Below are 24,005 nucleotides of genomic sequence, written 5' to 3' on the forward strand. Positions count from 1 at the left end.
ATGCCTAGTATATTTTTAAATTGTAGAAATTATTTTAAAATACAATTTAATCAACTTCACTTAAGTTAATTTTCCTCCGATATTTAAAAGTCCGTTAGGGTTACCTTGAAGAATACCCCCCCCCCTCCCTTAGAAATAAGTGAACTATTTCAGGTTTGAATCTTTAAATATTCGGTTTCTCCTAAACTGTTCAATTTGATCTATTCTTAAACCATTTTAGACCATCCTCTTTTGATCACGCGACGTCTTGATCCTCTACTCGCGCCCATTTTGACCCGCTTTTAATAATAATCGGTTCGATAAGCGCCCCTTTTATGGGTGGTGCGTGGTGGAGATTCATGCCCGAAACTGTACGTCCTTCTCGTAATCGAAACGCTCACAGCTGCGTTAAATCAAGGAGATTTTAGAGAGGTTAGGAAATCAGGGTCAAAGTGCATAACGATTGTAATTCTATCATCGTTTTAAAGGGAATAATATCGCGTATTAAGTGTTTTCAGTCTCGAATATTACGCCAAGTGTCAAAGGTCGCGGTATTTAAAGATGTCTTCATCATATGAACCGCTTTTCTCGCGAAATTGGTGACCTAACCTTTTTTAAACGACCTTGTATGGTTAAAAAACTAAATTTAGCTTTTAGTTAAAGGGTTGATTTACTGTATTTAAAACCCGGGATGAACTATACGAACCATGAACTGGTCTCGATGAAGTGTAAAAAATTGAGGCGGGGTTGTACGAATTTTTTTTCTTATTTCTTATTTCAATATTTAAATTTTTTGTCCCTGACAGTTTTAAACTATTCCCTAAGCGCGGAAACCATATTGGTTTTGCGGATTATATATCCTTTTTCCGCCAAAATAAAAAATACCGTTTCCCTATTAATTTCGCACTCTCCATCTGGTCTATCGCCGCGGAAAATGGAAACGGAGCTGCGAAGTTTTTTTTGTAAAATTCCGTCAAGTGCAAAAAGGGCGCGAAATATCCACGTTTTTCTTTTCCCTCCTTTTTCCACGCGCCAAGAATGTCACGCGCGCGAAAGACGTACACCCCCCCTCCTCCCTCCCACCATACCATGCTTTCAATTCCTTTTATTTCGGAAACGGACAGACCAATTTCCAACAGAAAAAGAAAAAGGATAAGGATTTATACTCATTCCTTCTTTCTTTTCTTTTCATTCTTTCCGCCCTTAGGGCAGAATTGATGTTTTGATTGATTGCAAAGGCCCAGACATAACCTCTTCTATTTCAGTCTGAAGATGAAGACCTTCTCCTTCTTCTTCTTCTTCTTCTTGTTTGATATCACTTCCAGTATAGATAACTATAACCATAAGTTTATCAGTGATATGTTCCTTCCATAAGTATGACACTACCTATACTTCGTATTATGCTACTTAGAGACTTACAACAGCTCGAGATAACTAGTTCTAGCAGAACGACGGAAGCGAGAATTGAAGTCCTACACTCGGTGGTTAATTAATTTTGCAGGACCAAGTTCCATCTAGGTCCTATTTAGTCTGTATTACTAAGCCTTTGACAGCGCCTCACCAGGTGTCTTCGCTTTACCCTGAATCTATGACCTACCTCATTCACTTCAAAATTACAAGCTCCAGTTTCTAAGTTACCAGTGTCAAACTTATGGTGAACATATCTTATGAACTTGCTCTATAACCCTATATATAGTGGTCCAGGATAAATTAGAAAGATGTTTGATTTTATGTTTGCCAACTCGTAAAAAAATCAGAGCTTTACTGACAGAGAGAAGGAGACGGGGAAAACGTGGACTAGTTAGTGTCTACGTGACCAGACCAGAAAGATATGGGACGTCATACGTAACGGTAGATGATTGGTTAGACAGGAAACTCTTTTTGGCTTTCATTGTGTTTTGGAACCATAAATTTTTATAAGAATATATTTTTCCTGTAGACTGTATTTTACCAGTGATATAGTTGGGTTAAGATTGGTCAAAGTATTTTACGGATGACACCCTTAAATTTAATTAAGAAACTAATTTAGGCAATGATTTCTAATTTATTTAATTAAAGGGGTCATCCCTAAAATACTCATCAAATCATAACTCGAAAACAGTGTCCCTTGTGGAAAACAAAATGGAAATAGATAGAAGTTACATTTACATTCATTTTGGTCGCCATTTTTCAAGATGGCGGCGGATTGAAAAATTCTTTATTTAGTCCGTGCCTACTACTTAAGATTAACGTCTGTACGAATTTTCATCCTTCTACGTAAAGCGGTTTGGGCTGGAGTTGGTTACCAGTCAGTAAGGACTTTGACCTATAACCTTTAGATATAAAGATACATTGTAATTAATTTTCAAAGGCGTAAGAAGATAATCCATCTTAATTAGCTAGGGTGATTGTGTTTTTCTTACCTCAAAGTCAGCCGCAGTTTCATCTTTCCTTTAAGTTTGTTGCTGAATTGGGGTTGGCAGGACAGAGGAAGGTTGTTGTCTACTTAAAATGAATGAGTCTGTACTACGTTTCGGGACAGAACGAGTCGTTAAGGTGTTAAGGTCGTTTGTTAAAAGCCCGGGGAAGTCCGTCCTTGTGTTTAGAACTAGACGAGTCCCTTTTGGTTTCCCTTCCCGCCATTAGGGCGTACCTTAATGTACCTTTAACTATATGCACTTACCAGCCTCTATTGTCTTATAGCTCACTTTTAGCCGCGTCGTTCACGTAACACAACGTCGTGTTATTTAACGTAGGATGAATGAGTGAATGAATGGATATGAGGGAAGACTCCCAATAGACCAGCTAGCTTACCTTCTTCGTAAATTGCGCTATTTATTCAGAATAAGGAGAAACGCGTGGGCTAGATTCGGGAAGTAGATTAAACGGAACTTAAGGCATGCTGGATTTGCGGCATTGTTTAATTATCCTGGAATTTATTTAAAAAGGGGGGGAATTAAGTGGTTGAAATTAAAAGAAATTCATGTACAAACTTGGAAAACCTTGAAGACTCAGGGAAATTTGTGAGGTTTGATTAAGTTTTCCATGAAGGGGTTAACTTCAACTATAAAAAACCATCCCCTTTGTTATTACTCCATTTATGGGAAATACTTGGAAAGCTCAGGGAAATATAAGGGAAAAACCTGGGGAAATCGGTTTTCCAAAAGTTTTGTGAGTCCTGTAGTATGTTTCATCTCAAAGAGCTTATCTTTAATAACATTTAAGTCACTGGTGTATTGATTTTGTTCTAGGGTACTAGTTTCTGGTGTAGGGTTCTTGAGAATTTCATGGAAATCTTTTATTGAAGGATTTCAATTTGAATTTCTCAAAATTCCGCATTGACGTATGAGTGGGTTGCAACTATACTATACAGGGGGTTCCTATGACCGACGTTCAGTGGGATGGTTCTATGGGAAATCAATATTTTAGTCGAAAATGTAACTTCTATCTTCCTAATTTAATTAATTAATTAAGGGGTCATCCATAAAACATTCCAATGTTCGTGAATTGTTTAGGGTACGTATCTCTTTGTTATAGAAGTTACATTTTCGACCCAAAATCACCTACTGTACCACCCTTTTCGAGACACCCTGTATATTGTTTTGAATTAAACTTAGATGCACACGGTTGTCAAAGTTTATATTACCCTATTGGGACTTGGCGATACTACGTCACGCTTCCTAGCTTCCACTAAAAGAGGAACTGAAATATAGCATAGAGTCCATTAAGATTAGGATTGTAATGTACTGTGAATTACAACAAGCTATAATTTTACGCGGTTAATCCGATTATAATTAAATATATAAATAAATCTAATAGACCTATTAAGTCTGGAAATATCAAAATGTTCCCTTAATTTAAATAAGGAAAACAAGTTCTAACCAACTCAATCCATAACTACAGGACATTGTTTAAAACAAGAAGCGATAGCTAGTATACTAGGGAGAAGGTATAAGGTGCCTAAGTATTCGCGCGTCATAGTCCCAGTCCCCCTTTCAAAATACAAGGGGGGGTGTGTTAAAGGAGGCCGGGCTATTTCGCTAGCTCTCCTCAGTCGGAAAATATGACTTTAATTTTCGTCATTCGCGTCGCGCTGACGTGAGTTTTCAAGAACCAATGAGATGGCTGCTGGTTGTAATTTAGGGGCGAGGATTAACTCCGGACCTACTATGCGTTTGGACTGGAGATAAAGCTGGAAATATGGCCCCGAATTTATACCTTCTCCCTAATAAACTAGATATCACTTCTTGTTTAAAACTTATTCTTCAAACAATAATATTTATTTTTAACTTTTGCCTACAAACAGAACTTTTATTGACTCAGCATCGGTTTGGGTTTGGGGCTGGAAGTTGGTAGTGCAGTGGCTTTTAATATATGTTTTTAAATGTTTGTTTTCTATTTACGCTTGACGTATCGAGTTTAATGCAGCGAAACAAGAAAAAACGCCAGCTATGTACTTTATGGCCATGGGAAAGGTTAAAAGCTAGGCATGCAAGGTCCGAGGCAGTCTATATTGACTTTTAGACAAAAACGTATTTGGATTTTTATCCTGGAAAAGTTTAGAGAGATACTGTATACAGCGCATACTGTATGGTAAGGCGTAGGAATACCCAAGGTTATATCTGGTAACAAATAAAGTAGTGTTATGTACTCGTAACTACGTGTGAAACTGGGAATGCATGTAGAGGTAATGGGAATAATTGTGTTCTCCATATATATCCAATGGTAATATCTATCTATGCGGATTTTGTTTACCTGGCTTGAGAACTTACTATCTGTGACGCCTCATATGTAATTCTGACGTAGTCTTTCTAACTGTAATTTCATTGGTTGGTAGCAAAGAGAGGTCAGGTGCAACAGGCAGCGAGATGGATTATAAAGTCGCCAGGGTAAAATTCGTTATATATTATGATTAGTCTATTGTCTATAGCTCTTCCCCACAAAAAAAGCTGCCTAGATGCGTTGAGTGAAAATGGCTGTACGCAATGATTCCTAGTGGCTTTATGAATTCCTGGTAAATTTCTTTCCCCGACGGAGCGCTTTTATAAAGGGAGCCCACCTCATAAATTTTTGTAAACTTCATGGGGATATTGCAGTATGTAGCGTGGGTGCTGTAAAGTTGCCGATAACTTAAGTATATAAAATTCGCCATCCTTATTTTCTTCACGGCTGTTTTCTGGGATATATCTAGCTTTAAGTTGCGTAACCGTTTTATCAAAGAAACGAAAACTGACGTTAAAAAAAGGACTAAAATATACTTATTTTAGTTGCTAAGTCTTTTTTTTTTATTCCAAAAATAAAACTAGTTGAATAACTTTTATTCTATATTTTTTCGACCTTATTTCAGTAAATAACAATATAAGATCAGGGATAGATTTAATTTTAGAAGTAGGAATGGAGAACAGAGTAATCTGGGCGCGCGTCAAAGTCCCGGACCCCCTTCCCTGGGACGGAGGGGTATGAAAGAAGAGGCGGGTCATAGCGACAGAGGTAAAAAAGAAGAATTACGTATTTTTCGCCGTCCCCGTCAGCAACGTCATCAAAATGTAGTTTAAGTCGGCTAATAAGATAATTTTAACTTTTGGTTACGTGTTGGAGGGAGGGGCTCTATACTGGGTGGTCTATGAGTCGGACTGAAGTAAATACTAACCGCCGTTCTCCATTCCTACTTCTAAAATTAAATCTATCCCTGGTCATGTTTAGTTGATGTCTGTCTTTTTTTTCAAGGTAATTAACTTATTGAAGGTGAATTACCGCCTTAAATTACTGGTGATTTAACAATTACCGCCGCTTTAAAAACTGATTTAATCAGTAGTTAAATACAATGTCACAAAATCTTAAACTTTATTGTTGACGATGCATCATTTGTCATAATAATTTCATATTTATCTCCGTGTTTACTTATACTACAAACGCAATATCTTAGTTTAACTTTTCTTAAACTGGGTTGGAAAATATTTTTGCCTTCATATTCTTTAGAAATGTGTTTACTTTATTATTGCGTTTATCTGGGAGGCGGTTTTCCATCAGAAAACTTGGCAGAAAGTTTTCCCACCCATCCCATCCCGACTTCCAGTCCAAACTCCAAAAGCCGTTGCGTCATGTGACGTGTAATGTCATTTAGTTCATACCAGTCCGAGGTTTCCCTTATTTTTTTTATAAATGTCTTTCAAACAGTTTTAAAGATATATAAACCTCCTTAGATTTAAAATTGCGAAGAAGGGGAATTGGTGTATGGTGGGCCTGTGGGCTTTCCCCTGTATTGCATTTTAAGACTGGTTTGACCCCTATATTTAATAAAATGCCTGGACTCTGTTCTGACAGGCGACTTCCGTATTCATAATTCTTGAATATTTTTCTTGTTGAGTAAAATGCGGGCTAAAAGAGCTTCTTCCTTCTCTTATATACTGTCTAGCTTGTCATTATAGAAGTCAAACTTGTCTTCGGGGATTTTAAGTGTAACACCGAAAAGTAGATTAGTCCGACGTTATCAAATGATTTTTTTTCTTGCTGTTTTCGTTTTGTTGAAACTTCCAGAGATTTAGGACTTTACTAAATTGTAGGATGATAGAATTATAGAGAATAAATTTCGATCAAAAGTATTTTCTGGAGTTAGCGGAAAATTGACGGGCATGTAGTCCAATGGTCCTATAATTCCTATAAAATCCTATATTTTTGAACCTGTCCTTTATATTATCCTATAGTTTCATGAAATATCCCATAATATTTTATAATTTCATGAAAGGTTCTATAATATCCTGTAATTTCATGAAAGGTCCTATAATATCCTATAGTTTCATGAATGGTCCTATAATATCCTATAGTTTCATGAAAGGTCCTATAATATCCTATAGTTTCATGAAATGTCCTATAATATCCTATAATTTTATGAAAGGTCCTATAATATCCAATATTTTTTTACTTCGGTTATAGTTTTCCTACACTTTAGCATCAAATTTATCAAAATTTAGTTATCTCTTTTATCGAGATCATATATTATATTTTAATTTAATTTTAATTAATTTTTTCTGTATTTAACCTTTGACACCGCTTCCCCAATCACAAGACGTCGCGTAACGATAATCTATGACGTTTCATCTACGTCACTTCACAATTATAGCTCTCAGTAACTAGCGTCAAACTTATTAATGACGTGAAAGAAGTTGATAAATATCAATAACGTCGTGTTAATTTACTTTTTCTTAAAAGCTTTTAAAGAAAATGACACTTTTACTATATGGTTCCTTATTTTTTAATTTTATAGAGTGATTTAAAATAGATCCAGAACGAATTTTTCCCAATCAATCATCGATATAGTTGATCATTCAAGTTCCTTTCGGATTAGGTTTATTATATCCAGAGCGACTCGACTTTAAAAACCAATTACTAGCTGTATACCTCAACTTCTACACAAAAACATTTTTTTATTTTATTTATTTTTTACTTTTATTTATTTGAACCTCATTTATTATTTTTCTTTGAAATTTTTCGACGTGATCTCTTCGAAGCGAGTGTTTCTTAAATTGAATACAACTCCCCCCTCTCTACACTGCGTCTTAAATTGATACCTTTAGAAGAAAAAATATATAGTCTAAACCACTTTTAAAGAATATATACCCCTATCTTGAAATCTCATGGAAAATAAGTATTTTCTAAGATATTTTCTTTAAGGGTGTATATAGTCTTGTAGGATTGGTTAGGATGACTGTGGTATCAATATTTTTAATCTTTCAGAATCAATTTAATTAAGTCATGTAAGCATTTTATTGGTGACCTTTTGACCCTCGGTATGACCTATAATATCTCAAACCACAGATCAAAATTGGTAAAGTCATCGTTATCACAACTGGCGGCTAAGTGGAATAAATTTAAAATACAATATACAAATATAAAATTGCGTGACCTTTGACCTCTTATATCTCAAGCCACGGATCAAACTCAATCAAGTAATCGATTAGAGCAACGTTAGCAATATTATCTCAACTCGCCACCCTAGTTTATAGTAAAAAAGTGAAATTATTTTAAAATACCTGTAAAAATTCAGCTGAATTTCGCCGTAAAAATTGTATTTCGTAACCTTTGACCCCTTATATCTCAAGCCAGAGATCTAGGTACCTTCTTATTTATCCCTTAATTCGTTAAGTAGCGGGCACCACCGTTATCTTAGCATTTGTTTTTCTATGAAAGTAAAGGGTTTTTTATATTAAGTTTAGAGGTTACTTGTAGAAAAATAGCATTCCACTATCCAAGAAAAATATTTTTCTCCGAGCGGAGCAAACCGAGTCGGTAGAAGCGACTCTAGCGAAACGTAATGAAAAGATAAATCACGCGCTACTAACGTTATTTCGAGTTTCTTCCTCTTCTTCTACATCAGTATCCACGTAATTGAGCATCGTGAAACCTCGCGCGCTCTCGTGAACAACATTACATTCGTGTTTGACCCGTTGAATGAAACACACCGTTGTAGGGGGAATATTGAATACAGGGGGTCATCGTGAACCATTAGAAAACAGGGGGTAATAACCTTTAATACAATTGATTAACCGTTCGCGAATGGTCTTAGGGATGAGATGAAAAGGAAGGTTCCTAAAAATAATAAAAAAGATTTCCTGGCGCTATCCGATCCTATTTTCCGCTATTGTTACTATCACAGTTTTCATCGTGGTCTTCGGATCATATAACCCTTTGATGCTTCTTCCATTCCATCACTGCCCTTGATGGATGATGTACAGGGTGTTACGAGAGAAAAAGGTGGTTTGGTTGGACCGGAGTTCAGTAGGTTTTATTATGAACTTGTCGTGGTAAAATGCTATTGAAGTTACATTTTCGACTCAAAATTGAGTTGCTATCTATAAATTACCCTGGACCTTTTTGAAACACCCTGTATCTAACCTTTATACTCTTATGATTTTCTTATAACTTTGCCCCAAGAATCTTAGGGTGCTCTTACATCCTCAAACTTAGTGCCGGACTATACTAAATTCTTGATTAGATAAAGTTCAAAACTCCGATGGAAGACAAGGTATCGTCTTATAAAGTTGAGAAAACGTCTTTGGAAACCTAACATGGACAAAACTAACGGAGAAAAGTTGGTTTATATAATTAAATTTATCTTCTATAGTGCTTTACCCCATCATCAAGTGTTTCGAGTTATTTTTGGAGACTTTTCTTCCCCCTATAATTAATTTTGGAGTTACGATATTTTGGGTCTAAGATATCTCTCAGCATCTTCCGGTATAGTCTCCGTTTCTAAGCTGTACGGCTCAGCTGGTCCTCTTTCGCTAAGCCTTTGGCGTCACCATGACAACTTATAGTTCAATTCCTCGGCAATCTCCTCGACACCTTTAACCCGTTCACTACAATTTAAAGATGACAAGCGAGCCTATAGTCTGACACGAACTAGCAATCACTTTCGAATGGAATGCCCTATAAGGGATGAAAATAAAGAAGAGGGTGTAGGAGTGAGGGTATTTTTAGGGGTTAGCTATAGCCCTAACGCCTTTGGCCAAGCTTTTCCCGAAACGACCTCACTCGTCGTAACCATGGTTACGTACTCCCGCGCTTTACTATACTAGAGTCCGAGCATTTTCTCAGCTAAACTATAATAACCCCTATAGACTTTTCCTATGGTAGGTGCTAGCTATGAATGTAACGCGCTTTGGTACACAAACTAAAAAGAGGGTTATCAAAGTATCCAGGAAATGGCACGATATTTTCATAACAATCCTCTATCTATTTCGGGATATCCCAATCCAACCCATGCAGCACCTAAAGTCTTGGATGGTTTCTATATTTTTTTTCTTTCTTAGCGGTATATTTTGTTAGCCAGTGGTGTGATGGGTTGGTGTTATTCTTTTGCTCTGAATTACGTCGTTTACCAGGCAAATTCAAGGGGGGCTGCCATTGCGTCTTAGTAGTTTTTGATACCGCCATCTAGCTTCGAAGTGAAGCGTAAAATTCGTTATTTTTGTCTCTTTAAACCTCGGTGTTTAAAGCCATCTAGCGGGCAAAAGCAGGAAGTTCATAACCATCGTCTGAAATCCTTTGGCTAGATGAATCCGATGATTTGAACATATTTTTTAATTCTCATTAATTAGTAAGTTTTGAAAAATAAAAATGGCAGATTGGGGTAGAAAATGTTCCGCTCTTGGCTGTAAAAGTAGTGATAGGTTTTTAAGGGAGTGGAGATCGCGGGTTTGCAAACTTCATTCAGGACCTGACAAAGGGTTAACTCTGTGTCATAAAGATTGTTGTTGTCCGCGGCCATTTTTAAAATACGGAATAAAATCAAAGTACAGAATTTGCTCACTAGATGGCGCTTACCAAAAACTACTCACATTTTAAAAATGGGAGGTAACCTCGTACATCGCGTAATACCAGCGTGAAATAATTCAATGTTATCCTGAATAAAGTTGAAATGGTATTACAGTTTTCAAGTCAAGGGTTACTTTAAAGTCAAGTTTACTTTACGGAATTATCCAGCTAGGTGAAAATTACTTAAACACCCCAGAGTGGATCATTTGAACCACCGACCTTGGGTCACCGTCTCTTTGTTAGTGGGGCTTTTTTCTTTTCATGAATAAGATTGAAATGATATTACAGTTTTCAAGTCAAGGGTTACTAAATACGGATAGTTTACTTTGTGGAATTATCCAGCTAGGTCAAAAATGTGGAATTATCCAGCTAGGTCAAAAATTACTTAAGACCCCAGAGTGGATCATTTGAACCATTGACCTTGGGTCACCGCCCCCTTTGTTGGTTGGGCTTTATTCTTTTCATCGTTTTAGCTTCAATATTCAAGGGATGATTTAATAACTTCACGTTACTGTATTGAATCGGATGTGATTACCACTTTTCCACCATTGGGGCCCTTTCTTGCACCTTGGGTATGTGGAGAAGGGTATTATTATTATTTCTTATTTCTTATTTTCTTTACTTTCTTTTTTTGGGTGGATGGAAAGGACGGTGGTGTTTATAGTTTTCTTTTAGTGGCAGTACCTTTATTATTTTATCTATCTCGTGCTCACGATTTGCTCCCGAGAAGTTACCCAGGTGTTTTGGGGTTTAACGTTGAATCCCGGATTGCTTGGACCATCTTATTGCTTTTTTTTCTAAACCGGAGGGGGTTTGAAGAAAATTTTCATGGCTCAAATTAAACCTTACGTTGTTGTTACTGCTACAGAAGAAATTATTATTATTATTATTAAGGAATGCAGCACGATTTTAATCATGTTTTGTTTGGCGCTAAAATGATTGAATTAGAAAAATTATGCAGGATCGTGTGTTTCTAAATTCTGATTAGTTTTCTGTAAATTAAAGGGTTTGTTCTTATGGTCAACATGATGGGGTGTGCAACATTTAGTTAGGGGAGATACGGGTTCCGAAACAAGGAGGAAATAGGCACACGTGTGTGGTGTAAGACGTGTCAAGCTTTTCAATTGTGTTCAATCTAAGAACCCGATTGAACCTTTATCTAGTTTTAGAACTGTAGTTTTCTATTAAATGGGTAAAAGTGTTCTTATACGCTGGTAAAGTAATTGAAGACAATATTACTCCGCATATCTGACTATTTCATTGTTTTAGGACCCAATCAATGTTTAGGAGCCCATATCCACGTTATTAAATGTTGTGGCGCCCATGTTCTGGTGACATTCTCCACTCATTTTGACTATAATAAGAACGTACCCTTTAGAATATGGCAGATTCATCCATAGAACTTTCAGTTTCCCTTTGAAGTTTACTATTTTAGTTTGTTTTTGTTTTTCCCTCTTGACTGGATTTACGGTTGTTTATGTCCTTTCCCATTTGGCTTTAGAATCCCAGTCTCCTTCTTCTATAAGGTATAAGTCGATTTTATGGCTTTTCCCGCCATTTATGGGATTTTGGCGGGAATCTCTCTCTCTCTCCGACGTATATATGTATAGGTGCGCTCCTTATTTTTATAGGGCGAGTGGTACCTTATGTTTTAAGTTAGGACCAACCCATTACTGCCGGAGAACCTGCCGTGAACAGGATCTAAATTGTTACCTTTGTGTTTCAACTCAAGAGAGAGAGAGAGAGAATGGGACCTTTATGTTTACTATATATATATACTTCTCCGTTGTATTTCTCTATTTCTTCGGCAATGTCTTTGTTTTAGTGGGTCATTCGCATTAAAGTGGCTTATGGGAATAATGCATCATTTTTGTGGCCCCTTCCCACATGTCTAAAACATACTGGGACTGCAAAGGGTTGGAAAGGGAGTATGTGGAATCTCAGATAAGGTTTTAGTTAACGTCTTGGTTTCGTATATAATATTGTATCCTTTAGATTTAAGATAGAGTTTTGTGGCTTAGTGGTTATAGCTTTCGCCTAGTAGACAGAGGGTCCTAGGTTCGAACCCGGCCTATGGCACCGGATGAAAATCTGAAACCTTCCGCGTAGAGTTTGCAAGTTCACTTTTCACGTGTTTAGGGAGTTACTCAGTTACCTGGGTTCTGCTTTCTGCCTAAAACCTGCTGAGGTTAACGGTAATAGTTACTATAGGGCGCTGTTGGTTAGCTACGTTTATTATTGTCCAATGTTTCTTATTAAATCACGCAATTTCAAAACTAATTCTTATTAATTAATTAATCTTTTATAATACGAGATCTGCATAAAATCTGAGGTCACAATCGTTAAAAATTTTTTAAACTTATAGTGACATACCCCTATAGAATTGTCATTATAAAACGCAGTGAAATGCTTTGGTAATCGTCTCTTAAGCTTCAGTAATGTACGAGTCCCGAAACTCGAGTAACCCCCGAAAAAAAATCTCATTTCCTTTTCATATTACATCGCGTGTTCATTCTTTGGCACCCGATTCACTCTCCCGCTTTGCCCTCGCTCGAATCCTGTCTCATTCCAATTGTAATTTTGTTCCCTCACTGTGTCCCCATCCTTCCCAATCTTTTTTTTCCTTCCTTTTCTAGTTGCAAAAGTCATTCGCGCCTCCATAGAGTTAGTTACACGTGACCTTACCGTACGCTTGTCAGTCCTGTACTATGGTATGGAGGACTTACTACTATAGCACGCCATGTCTTTAATCCCCCCATCATAAAAAATTGAGGGTTTTTTAGAGAGTGGGATGTACCCGCCAAAATTGCTTTGATCCTTTACCTTAAATATAGAACGGATAACCTTATACCCCTGTATGATTGAGATTTTTTTCGCGCCATTTTTTTTAAAGAATTTTCCCGGGCTCTCGTTCAGTGTTTTTGCGCTAAGAATTATTAGATTTAAGGATGGTTGAGAAGATTTGGAGAATTTCGAATATTTTAAAAAAATTCTTGACAATTAAAAAAATTTCTTGACAATTAAAAAAAATTCTCAACGATTTTAAAAAATTATAGACAATTTGAAAAATATTCTCAACCATTTAAAAAAATTCTAGACAATTTGAAAAATATTCTCGACCATTTAAAAAAATTCTAGACAATTTGAAAAATATTCTCGACCATTTAAAAAAATTCTAGACAATTTGAAAAATATTCTCGACCATTTAAAAAAATTCTAGACAATTTGAAAAATATTCTCGACCATTTAAAAAAATTCTTGACCATTTAAAAATATTCTCGAAGATTAAAAAATATTCTCAACCATTTAAAAAAATCTAGACTATTTCAAAAAATATTCTTGTCGATTATGATGATAAATAAAGGTTAGGGTTTAATTCGAACATTAAATTGCGTTAAATTCTCCTGGAAATTAACTATAAACACCTCGGCTGACTGTTGTGACCTCTGTGGCTGATAGATGACCCTAGAAATTTATTCTTAGGAAGAACTCAATGACTTATAACTCTTTCAAATTGAAATAACTAGTGTTGTAAATTTTCCGGAAAAATAAAACGCGGAAAATTTTCCGGAAAATTTTCCCGAAAATTTTCCGCAAAGAGGAAAATTTTCCGCTAATCGGAAAAATATAAAACTAGCAATTAAGTGAGCTTAGAGTCAATTTATCAAACTTTTGAAGATATTTCGATAGCTTCTTCAGTTTTGTTGTCCTGAGTTCGAAATTAATATAATAGATACATTTTAAAATAGAAACTGCAGCCTTTTTATATAATTGAATTACGAATTTAACTAATTACACCTCGCTGACTTACCAAATGTAGTTGCATATCATGAGATGACTCATTTTTCTTGCAGTTAATTTTAAAACTTTTCAATACAAGATGGGAAACACTTTTTGCATATACCAGATGAAAAGTGGCGTTTCATCCACGTTGCGTTATTTGCATAACATTGTTTACAATATATACATTCTCCAGTTATTTTGCCATCTTTAATAGATTTATTAAAGTACCGCCAAATATTAGTGGTTGATTTTCCCATAATTTGTGACTTTGAACAGGGTTAACAAACAATTTTTCCCCCTCCGAATTCACCGAAAACAAAATAATGAATGTTTTGAAAAGAAAGGCAATTGAAAAATTTTAAAGTTTTAACTTTTTAATTAAGAAACCGGTAGCGGAAAAATACGGAAAATTTTCCGGAAAAATATAGCTCGGTCATTTTCCGGAAAATTTTCCGAGCGGAAAATTTTCCGCGGAAAATTTTCCGACTTACAACCCTAGAAATAACCCTTTTGCGATCTTTATCTCCCTAAAAACCAAATCTCTGAATTCGGAATTTCCGAGTCTCTGATAAGTTTTTTTTTAAGTTGCTGGAAGCTAGAACTTAGGGGCCCAGTTTTCTCTTGTTCCGTGTCTTCCCCTACACATTATCGGGTGCCAAAAACGGATTATGACCCCACCCTCTTCTTTAGGGTCTTACCTCCAACATACCATACCCTCAATGACAATCTGTAATCCCAGCTTCTCCCATCATCATAATATCTGGGAGAAAAACGTTTTTTTTTATTCCTTGGATGGGTGGGAAGCGAATAACGCCTTATTTCTGTCGACCTAGAAATCCAGATTTATCCTTCTTTCACCTCAATACCTTCTTAACCCTTTGGTGGTGGTAGTGGTGGTACCTTTATCGGAAGTAAATGAACCATGACATTATCAAAAAGCCAATATTTACTCAGTAACTGTAAAGTTCTTCACAGGGTTCATACAAACCTGGAATATTCATGGAAATAAATTGTTAACAAAAACTCGGGGAAAACTCAGCGAAATTTAGAATTTTTAGGGAAGTTCAGGCCGGGGAGATTGTGAGTTTCCGCTCTCGGATTTCTTGTAACAATGATTACGAATTACATTTAATTATTTTAGCACTGACAAGGGTAGGATTTTTAGTTTTGCCCTCTTTAGAGCTGGAAAACTATTGTTCAGTCCTCTTGCGGCTGGGCGCCTTCCTCCTATTCTTCCCCAGTTTTGATGTGACCAATTTGGCAGAGCAAAGCTGTAATATGGCCGGGGCCACTTGAACTTATTTGATTAGTTAAATCATAAGGGATCTGAAGAATCGGATAACTTCGTAGGTTTATCTACTTCGGTTTAGGGTTTAAGTGATGGTACTAGACAGAAGGCGTGTGACTAGTGACTTAGGTAATTGATTTCTTTACGTTACGAGGTTAATGGGTTGAAAAAAAATCCTTTTTCTCTATTTTTTTTATTTTTTTTTAGGTTTAAAGAGATTTTATTATTCAGAAGCCGTTTTTTTAACATTTTTATTACGAAAGTCGTTAAACTTTCTCTGCCATTCTTTCCAATGATCCAAAATGCAAATTTTTACTCGCTTATATAGGGGTCTTTGCCTCGTGAAATGTATTTTGTCTTTTATGCCCTTAAATGGACTTGTCTCGACGCCTAAATGGGCCCCGGCTTATTATACATATTCCGAGAGAGCCGAGAGAGAGAGAGAGAACCTAGAGAGAAAGGTTTTAAACGCTTTCAGAACTATTAACCATAAATTTATACTTTTTCTTTTTTCGTTAACACAGAATCTTACTTAACTTTCTTCGATCTTGAATACCTTGTTTTTGCATTTAAAGGGAGAGTGAGGTGAATTGGTTTTTAATGATGGGTTCATGCAGATTGCGCTCAAGCTTAATCCCAGCGGTTTCCTTTGAAATACATAAATTAGTTTTAATTGCCTTCTATAGTAGTGAAGGAATTAGTTGGGAACTGAATTGGTTTTATGGTTTAAGTTGTTTTATTGCGTTTTCGTCTTGTGAAGGCATTACTGGAGTTTGTGTCCTACATGCTTTGCTTTTCTGGGTTCATATAAACTAGGAAATATCTGGGAATTAAATTGGTGCGGTCTAAAATATTTGAAATTTGCAGTAAAATTTATGGAGATTGTCTCGACTATAAAAACCACTGCAGTTATTACTCCATATAGGGTAGAGCTCCTCTTGCACCTGCTTTTTTAACAAAAACCTATCATTTCAAAATCAATTTGATTGACAATATATCACAATAAATAAAGATGAACTGACCACTCCCATGATATTAAAATAAATACTTTATTGTGTCACCACACCTTTAAAAGAAAAAAAGGGGGGCGGAAAGGTCACGCATATTGGTGCATTTTCGTGTACACTCAGCGATATTAGGGATGAGTTTGCGAGTTTGTTTGCCTATCAATTGGACCGATTATATTTTTTTCCTAGTGTATACCGTTTTCAAATAAGTGAATGGACTTTGCCCCCTTCTCAAGCCTTGGCTTCGTTTAATTTATCCCCGAGTCGTATATTGTCAAATGGGTACTTTGGAATATGGCCTTAGGAGCGTGACTCTGCACTGCTTTTTCTATACCATTTTTCAGCCTAGTCGGCAAAACCAAAACTATCTTTTTGTAAAATGTCAGGGACTGTGTCTCGGTTTTTTTTCTTCTTGTACAAGAAAATGAACTATCTGTTACGTACAGTGTGGTAGAGATCCGCAAAATCGGTATGAAATAAGCCTTTGTTTCACTTATTATGGTTATCAATTGTCATCATGGGTGATTTCAGATGATATACAAAATTAACAATAAGAACTATTGAAATTCTCAAATTCTCTTATGGAACTGAAGTTGTAATACTCTATAATTGGAGTGGCAATAAAGATGGGATGAAGATAACGCTGTATCTTGCTGTTTTGCTTAATTTCTCCAGTTCGGATTGCTGTAACTCAAAAGTATTTGGTATCTTTGGAAAGGGAAGATATAGGGCTATCATATGGTCAAAGGAATTCACTGTATCTCTTATAGAACCAGAGTTATGACCCTCCAAAGTGGTCAGCCCATTTTAATCCTGGGGAGAGGAACATTTTGCTTAATTACTCGAGCCCTGATTGTTGAAACCCAAAGTATTTAGGTTCGTTGGAAAGGCCAGAAATAGGACTATAACATACTCAAAGGACTTCCCCGCATCTCTTATAGAACCAGAGTTATTACTTTTCAAAGTGGTCAGAAATTAAGCCCATTTTAATCCTGAGGAGAGGACACTTATGAACATTTTGCTTAATTACTCGACCCCTAATTGTTGAAACCGAAAGTATGTAGTATCATTGGAAAGGCCAGAAAAAGGGCTATAACATACTCGAAGGACTTCCCTGTATCTCTTATAACACTTCAAAGTGGATCGAGTGATTTTTCATAGATTAAAGTGTCGATCCAATGATCTCTTCCACGCTGTGCATAGAGAGTATAGTAAAGCTCCTTATAACAAATTGAGGTAGCGCCATGTTGATGGAACGACGACCCATTTCGAACTATAACTTGTTTGCTGGAAGGCTATAGCTCCCTCGTACGAGTAGGATATCTTTTGAAACATTTTTCTTGTTGTACCTTTTATAACAGAAATTGGGGTTGAATCGAAGGACAACCTATTTTTTTTTGTATTTCCTTATTTTCTTTACGAGAAGGAAAGTTTGCTCAGCGATTTTTATTTTATATATTTTCCTTGATGTTTTTCTCTTCGTTCGAATTCAATGGATGTATTCTGGTTTAGAGAAGACTCTGTATGGCAGAAATGTGACCAAATGAAAGGGTTTTTTCCTTTTTTTTTTTGCTTCCTTAAGGAAATTTGTTCTCGCTCCTTAAAACACGTTATATAGGTTATGTCTGCCTGATGTCCCCCAAACATATTTTTATGTCGATTTGAAATAAGTGCCGTAATATAGGGACTATAAGAATGCCGCCATACAACAGCGGCATCTTTAGGATGAAGCGAGCGTTGAGTTTTATTCGTCTCATTAGGAAGGTACTGTTTATTGGAAAGCTAAGACGACACGCGGGGTGATGTATTGATTGAAGAGAAAAGGGTTTATGAGATGAATTTTTTTCTTTGGATTTTGAAAGATTTGGTGGTCAAAAAATATATTGTTTCGACGTGGTTTAAGTTTTCTCACGTTTTAATGTTTTTGGGTGTTTTTCTTTTTTTTTCGGAAATCTGACTCAGTTTTGTACATTTGAGCTTTGGAAAAATCTTAAGTAGTCGATACTTATGGTGTTATTCACATTCACAGATTTCTAAAAGTTCGAATTTAACTTATAGAATTTCGTTAGGAATGGCGTTATTTTTGTTTCAAATATCTCAAAGATAACAACATGAGTATTGCTTTGGAAATGCGTTCAAATGCCACTAAACCTGTGTAAACCTGTGTGAGTTCATTATATATGATGTAAATGTTAATAAAAGCTGTTTTTTCTGCGAATATGACGAAATATGCTCGTTGACAAGCAACGTGCGTCACAAAATTTGTCTTTTTTTTCTTTTCAACCTTGACATTTTTCTAATTAAATTGTGACATACATAGCTTGATTTATATACACCACATGCGGTATACTTGTTTCGCAATTACAATTCGTGGTCATCTGTAGTGTATACTTAAGGACTTTCGCTGCTTCACATTTTTTGCATTCAGTTGGAATTAGTTCTAATTCAGACTACCAATATTCAAAATATTATTTTTAATCATTCAACGATGAACGGCGTTTCTTTTGTTTCGGCTGCAACTTTTGCTTTGTTGGTCGTCTTGATTCTTGTAACGTTGAATCCTTCCGATTCCAAAATGGGTTCGTTAGTTTAAGTTTTTGCTTATTTAATCTCTATCAGTTAGTTTTAGTTTTTAAATTTTTTTTACCGTTTCTCCATTTCTGAAGTTCAACTATATTGGTCTTAACTGTATTTTTCGTCTGCAGTTGAATCAAAAATATCAGGGAAGAAGTTATTCCACGAATTAAGGGCCAATAAACCAAAACTTTCGATAAGTTTCGAATTAAATCCTTCTTTTAATGGAAAATATAAAGTAGCTGGAGCTGGAACAGTGTTCAACGGAAATACTTATCCTGATCCTTGATTTTAAAATATATTTTTTGCACTGTTAAATTAATATTTTTGTAATGGGGATAATTTGGGCAATGGAAATAATTATACTTTAATAAATTAAAAACTGGCAATTATTGATTTCATTATGAAAACTTTCGTATGGTGTCGCTTTTGAGGTATTTCACCTTATTGTATTTTAGTTACAACCAGTTACTTTTAGATGGCGCTAGTTTCACTACTATCCCATAAGCCCCCGCTCGATTTTTTCGGGGCCGCCCGGCCAGGTTGACCTAGGCGTAACCTTGCGAACGCTATTTCTTCCCAGGCTAACCTAACCTCCATCTAGACCTACTTTTTGCACCGTTCGCTCGATTTCAATCGATTTCAATGTCGAATAAGATCGTTCTTGCCTTTTCGATCATCCTTTGAATTATATGAATGCAACGCGGAATAGGCTATGTTTATTTTTTATCTATCTGAAGCATATAAACATTGTGAACTGTAGCCGTTAGGGGGCGCTAAGGGGACGAGATTGGGGACTAGGGACTTTATCGAGGGACCTCTAGAGGCGAGGCTCGCTCCCTGGAATGCATCTTGGTGTGTGGCTTCCCAGACCCAAGTCGCATTTTTCTGGTACAAGTCAAATAGTGGTGCTAGTTTGGTGGACGCGTTGTTTATGAATTTACCGTAGTACATCAGCATACCCACAAACGAGCGTAATTGTTCCAGGTTCTTAGGGGCAGGTGCGTTCATGATTGCGACCAATTTGGCCTCTTGAGGATGAATGCCCTGTGCATCCAATCTATGACCCAAGAATTCAATGGACGTTTCCAGAAAGACGCATTTTTCGCGACGCAGTTTCAAGCCATTGACTTCCAATGTTTCCAGTACTTGGTCTAATAGCTTTAAGAGGGAGTGTTTGGTCGCACCCCCTAATACTATATCGTCCTGGAAGGGCGACACTCCTTTTTGATTCCGGAACAATGTTTCTATGACCCGTTGAAATATAGCCGAGGCTGAGGCAATCCCGAAAGGTAGACGATTATACCGGAACAGTCCTCGTGAGGTGTTTATAACGGTGATTGCTTTAGAGTCCTCGTGTAATTCCAACTGGTTATAGGCGTCTCTGAGATCAATACGCGCAAAATACGTGCATCCAGCCAGAGTTGCGAATATAGACTCAGCCTTTGGCAGAGGGTATTTCTCTATATCCAAGTTGGGATTAATCGTCGTTTTGAAGTCTGCACAGATACGAATAGCATCTTGATTGACTTTCCGGATAGGAACGATTGGCGAAGCGTACTCTGAGTATGGTACGCTTTCTATAATGTGCAATGACTCCAATCGTTGAAGCTCTTCCTCTACCTTGTCCTTCATAGCGTAAGGAACTGACCGTGCTTTACAGAATGTGGGGCGTGAATCCGGCTTAAGGTATAATTTAACCTTTACATCCTTCAGTTTGCCCAAACCAGGTGTGAAAAGTGCTGCGTGGCGATCCAAAATAGTTTGCAAGGGCGTAGTGTCCGATGATTCCATAGCGTTTACTCCAAAAGCCATGTCGGAGCGCGGTTGCACCGAGTACTCTGCTACACGTGGTAGCACGTTCAGCTTTGAAAACAGCCAGTTGCGACCACATAGATTTGGGCGGTCTCCACGAAAGACGAGAACTGGTAGTTCGGCTTGATTATCACGGTACGAGACGGTGAGTAACGTGGAACCCAAAATCTGAAGTGTTCCGCCCGTGAACGACGTTAAGCGTTTGCGGAAGTCTTGTAATGGTTGCACGTGAGGAAGTTGACCGTAGACCACCTCTGAAATCATTGCATAACCTGAGCCAGTATCCAGTTCAAAACATACCTCCTTGCCATTTAATGCGCAGACAATGGTCTCAGGGGGTGGTGGTTCTAGATTCATAGGAGAGGAATGTTCTTCTTCCATGACATCATCATCAACATGATACATGGCGTATTCCCTGACTGGGACCCGATATAAGTCTGCTTCATCGGCAGAATTTGCCATAACCGTAGCCGTTGGCGTAATATCGTCCTCATCTGCGATATGATTTGCTGTGGTTCGATAATGTCCGCGTTTTGGGCGTTGATTGTTCGAACTTCTCTTGGCGGGAAGTCGTTGTTTCAATTCCGTGGGCGGTCGGTTACATGCTTTTCCCAGATGACCTACTTTCTTGCAGTTGTTGCATATAAATTCTTTATATGGACAATTTGGCGGAGTGTGGTCAATGCTAGTGCAACGTATGCAACTAGGTGGTCTTGCCCCAGACGGTTGAGTAGCTCGTGAGGCTTGCGGTTGCCTAAGGTTTTGTTGAGATCTCGAATGGCTCTTGGCCGGAATGATGGCGTTCACTTGCTGATGTTCATCAACGGGGTTCAGGACACGCAATTCCTTAGTGTTGCGTTCCGTCATTTCATACGTCGTTAACAATGATAGCATGGCAGGCAAATCATCTTTGATCGTACTTTCATGCTGTAGTAGGTACCTTCTCATACCCTCATTGTTTATTCCCTCGGCTATGCGATCCATCAACATTTGATCTAACTCTTTAAATTCGCAGTGTTTTGTTAATTTCTTCAATTCAGCAACATAGACAGCCACAGATTCATCCTTGCGACGATAGCGACCATTAAAGCGTATTCGTTCCATCATGCGGGAAGGTTTGGGGTTATAGTGATCATTTAACAACGTAGTTAAGTCCACATACGTTTTCGTCATAATATCATCTGGTCGAGTCAAGTTCTCTAACAGAGTATACGCCGCGGTACTAAGTACTGTGAGAAGCGTTGCATGTTTGATAGCGGCGTCAGTAATCTTGTTCGCCGTAAAATAAGCTGTTAACCGATTAGCATACTGCGTCCCTAGTCCCCAATCTCGTCCCCTTAGCGCCCCCTAACGGCTACAGTTCACAATGTTTATATGCTTCACTACCTTCTCCCCCTTTTTTTTTTGGTGGTGGCGTAAGCGTGGCGCAACGAAGGTGCGTGAGTAGAAACTAGCGTGGAGCACAATCGTAGTCCAAAAGCTTGGCTGGTGGACGTGTGTTACGCTTCGGGCGGTCCAGTAGGATGTGGGTTGGTATGGTGCTATCTCGCTGAGATGGCACACGCGGTGGTGAATGGGGGAGGTGGCTTCCTGCCGTAGGAACTGGTCTGGCAATAGGTGTCGCCAATAGTGGGCTTGCAGGCGTACCGGCTTGACCGCGAACGGCTAAAGCAGTTGGTCCAGGTATGGAGATCGGCTCGAGGGAAAATTCCTCGGAGGTTACATCGGCGTGTGGCGCTGCATGAGTGTCATGCCATCTGGGACGCAGTTGGTTGACATGTTTGCGTTCGTAACCTTTGGGCGTCTGTACCTTGAACATCATTCGTCCTAACGGTTCGAGAATAGTACCTGGAAGCCATTTATGCCCCATGCCATGATTGCGGGAATAAATCAAATCTCCCGACTTGTACGTGTTCTTCTGGTTGTCCTCAACCTTTTGTACTTTAGGGTTGTGCTGGGGATGACATAGGTCAATCCTAGTTAAGATGTTTCGGCCCAACATGAGCTCGGCGGGCGACTTGCCCGACGCGGTAGGAGTCCGTCGATAGTTGATGAGGAAGCGTGCAAGTCGAGTGGCCAGCGTACCTTGTGCATGTACTGCAAGACCGTGATTAATAATATCCACATCGTGATGCGGCTCTCCTGATATCTTCCTCAAACCAGCTTTTACGGTGCGAACGGATCGCTCGGCTTGGCCATTAGACGCTGGGTGAAATGGTGCCGTCGTCAAATGTTTTATGCCATTCATGGCTGTGAATCTCTTGAACTCTTGGCTGACAAAACATGTACCGTTATCGGTGACTAATGTCGGCATGATGCCGTATCGAGCAATGTGTGGGCGTAAACTTTGGATGACAGCTTCAGTCGACGTAGTTTTCGTGATGTCTAGCTCCATCCATTTCGAATAAGCATCAACAGTGAGCAATATATATTGATTGTCTATTGGGCCCGCGAAATCGACGTGGACCCGCGACCATGGTTTGGATTCACGAGGCCATGGTGTGTGTGTTGCTCGTGGCATGGCGGCGTGCGTCTGACAACTATGACATGACTGAACCTGTCGGGTTATGTCATTATCTATATACGGCCACCAAATACGAGACCTTGCCACGGCTTTCATCTTAACGATCCCGTCGTGAGATCCATGCAATTCTTCTAGCATTGCTTGTCGATATTTTTCCGGGATGATGACGCGATTGCCCATTAGCAGGATATTCTCTATGTTTGATAGCTCTTCTCGACGGCGATGATACACGTGGAGTGCTTCAGGTAATTTTTGCGCTGGCGGCCATCCTTTGGTTAAGTAGTGGCTAATTTTCTGAAGATTCTGATCCTCGACCGTGGCTTTACTTAAGTCGGCTAAACTGACTGGCATGTCGGCGATGGACGTGAGCGCGAAAACGTATTCCGCGGGTAGAGGTGTATGTACGGTTTCCTTAGTAGGAAGCGGCAACCTACTCATCGCATCGGCATTGGCGTTTAATGATCCCTTTTTGTATTTTATCTCGTACGTATACGCCGATAAAATTATGGCCCACCTCTGAATTCTTGCAGCTGGGGACTAGGGACTTTATCGAGGGACCTCTAGAGGCGAGGCTCGCGATCAGACTGTATAACAATTACCATGTACCTTTCTTATTAACTATCACTTAAGTAGTATTAAATATGTTCCTGTTTAATCTTGACTCATTATTAAACCGACAAAAGAACATTACACTATCTATTTAATTAATTTATTTATTTATCCATTCTCTAGATTATAATTA

General features: G+C 38.0%; 1 protein-coding gene and 1 long non-coding RNA gene across 3 annotated transcripts in view; both read left to right on the forward strand.

Annotated features, from left to right (window-relative positions):
• Positions 1-24,005, forward strand: part of alpha-Catr (alpha-catenin related) — a 157,382-nt gene that overhangs the window by 5,348 nt on the left and 128,029 nt on the right. The window lies entirely within an intron of this gene.
• Positions 14,466-19,334, forward strand: LOC149702546 (uncharacterized). Its single transcript, XR_016381755.1, has 2 exons — positions 14,466-16,819; positions 16,882-19,334. It is a non-coding gene; the product is annotated as an uncharacterized LOC149702546 (long non-coding RNA).

This window comes from Phalangium opilio, unplaced genomic scaffold (assembly GCF_054372755.1).
Source record: "Phalangium opilio isolate 3A_F unplaced genomic scaffold, DU_Popi_V2 ptg000017l_1, whole genome shotgun sequence".
Taxonomy (NCBI): Eukaryota; Metazoa; Arthropoda; class Arachnida; order Opiliones; family Phalangiidae; genus Phalangium; species Phalangium opilio.